This window comes from Corylus avellana, chromosome ca3 (assembly GCF_901000735.1).
Source record: "Corylus avellana chromosome ca3, CavTom2PMs-1.0".
In the NCBI taxonomy this organism is placed as follows: domain Eukaryota; kingdom Viridiplantae; phylum Streptophyta; class Magnoliopsida; order Fagales; family Betulaceae; genus Corylus; species Corylus avellana.
The window spans coordinates 29,949,497-29,952,056 of record NC_081543.1 but is presented as its reverse complement, the minus strand read 5'-3'; positions in this window follow the sequence as shown (position 1 = coordinate 29,952,056).

Here is a 2,560-nt window from a genome sequence, read left to right as displayed (position 1 = left end):
AAGATGTCTAGAAATTAAGAAGCCCTTTGTTTATCTTGTATTGCACCCAATTTCTTTGTTTCAAACTTAATAAATTGCTCACTCATTCAAACTGCTTGACTGTCCATCAGAAAATTGCAATTTCTTAGAGCATTATTTCACAGAAAACTCGGATTTGACTTGATATATATGGTGCGTGGGGAAAACAAACAAAAGAGCAAACAAAGGAGGAATAAGACCCTTTTACTTTTCAAATACCAAGTTTGAACGATTCTTTCCTACTCCGATTTAAAAAGCAAAGATTTATAGGAAATGGACAAAAGAATAAATCATATAGCATGAGGAGCACCGGCCGGATTGGCATCACTTAGAATTGGATGGCTGAATTGTAGTTAATCGGAAGAAAACCCGCAGATAGGGTCCACCTCCTAGAGCAAATATGCTTGGACTTTGAACTATATATTTAGGATAATAGAGCTCCATTAAAATCCTCTCTCATTACGGGCTCGGACAAGTTACAATTTAGTTAATGAATTGCAACTAATCCTGATATGGGGAGAACCTTAGCTACTATGTTTGTCTATGTTCCTAGCAAAAGCAATTTGATAAAAGAGTAATGTTATTTTCTACGCCTATTATATAAAGTGTTTTAAGTAACTTTTTTTTAAAAAAAAATTATAAGTGATTGATCTTATAAGACACTTTAAATATATTAAGTCAATCCTTATAAAATTGGTGTGATAAATGGAGGCGAAGAGACGGAGATAAGAATCCTCCATTTCATGGTCAGGAATTAAGGTAACGGTATGTATACTAATGTCATATTATTTAAATATTTTAGGGAAAAGTACACTATGTACTTTCAAACTATTACTCAATTGACAATGCTTTTCTAATGACAAAATTACCCTTAATAAAATAAAAATAAAAATTTCAAAGAAAAACTAAAAAATTGAAAAAATCAGAGTATGAAATTTTATTTTATTTTATTTTTTCAAATTTATAGCGATAATTTTGTTTTATTGATAAAGATTTTGGTCATTTTTATTTTTGCTAAGGTTTTAGTTTTAGGGTTATATGGACTTTTTCTAACTTTTTAAAAGACAGTCAACGTTAACATATCTAACGCGCTAACATTAAAATCTAACCATAAAAATAATTAATTAAATAGTAACATATATGATCCTATTCGAGAGAACGTACCATTGCTGCTTGGAGAACTCAAGGCTTGAAAGCATCCAACATCCAGAGTCGTAGCACTCTTGCGCGCACAGTATCCATCGCCGGTGACACATTCTCCACAACTAGGCTCACCCCAAGTCAACTGCATCAACCGCCGTGTCGGCGACAGTAGTGACACAGGAACGAAATCCATCAATTTCACCTGACACGACGGCGGCGGCGTCATCAAAAACACACTATAGGCAATCGGTGTGATCCAGATCTTATAGCCGTCGCCACTAACGCAATCAATAGCCTGCCCATATATCGTCGTCACGTTGGCGGAGCAGTTCAAGAAGGTCAAGTACATTCCAGCGCCTGCGAACTGGAAAGGAGAGCCGGAGAGAGTGAAGTTCTGCAGAAAGCGTCTGGCAAAGCAGTGATCTGGGTCGTCGATATATATTGATTGCTTGTAGTAGTCGATTCTTTCGACGACGACGTCGCCGGAATAATTGAGAGTGAGGATTGTCTGGCTTTTGTTGTTGCATGAGAGATCGAATCCCGGATAGCCGCACGATTCGTCGGTGCCTTTCAGTCGGTAAGGGAACATGACAAGCGGGTTTTCGCTGCCGCCACATGACGAGTTTTTGCAAATTACGGCGCTTGATGTTATTTGAGGAAGGAGGAAGAAGAAGGTGAAGATGGAGGAGACGAAGACTTGGGAGGAGGCCATTTGTGTGCAAAAACTATTTGTCTAAAAACTGTTGGTCTTGTATTTCATCAAATTTCTTTATTTATTAAATAACCAGAAAATTACAAATGTTTTAGAGCATTATTTCACTTTCACAGCTTCGAACGCGGTTTTGACTTGACATACGGTGCATGTGGAAAAATCCAAAAGACCAATGAAAAGACGGAAAAAGACCTTATTTACTTTTCTATAGTTTGAAGAGGCCTCTTTCTAATTACTCCAATGAAAAAAAAAAACTCAATTTGTTTGTTTAATTTTTTTAAGATGTCTTTTTGCTTTTGTTTTATTGGAATTCTCTGTCTGAATTTCAAGTCATTCAAGCAAGGACTAAGAAAGGGAGGCGTAGGGCGTACGTGACTCGAGTAAGTGAATTCTACACTTCGAGATGGTCAAAGCACCGAAACGTCATACCTTATTTTCTTATTTTTTGACAAAATTGCACAAAATGCGACAAAAGCATTTTGACGATCACCATCAAGACAGTAGACCGAATGTTGTTGTCTAGTAAATTCAAAGGTTGTAATTACCTAAACATATTCTTATTTGTACAAATGGTAATTTAACTTGGAATGAGCATTAAAAAAAAAAAAATTAACAATACTTCTTTTATCCTTTTGAGTTTTTTCTATGTGAAAAATGTATCATGTCATTTGATGTCCTAGTGATCAA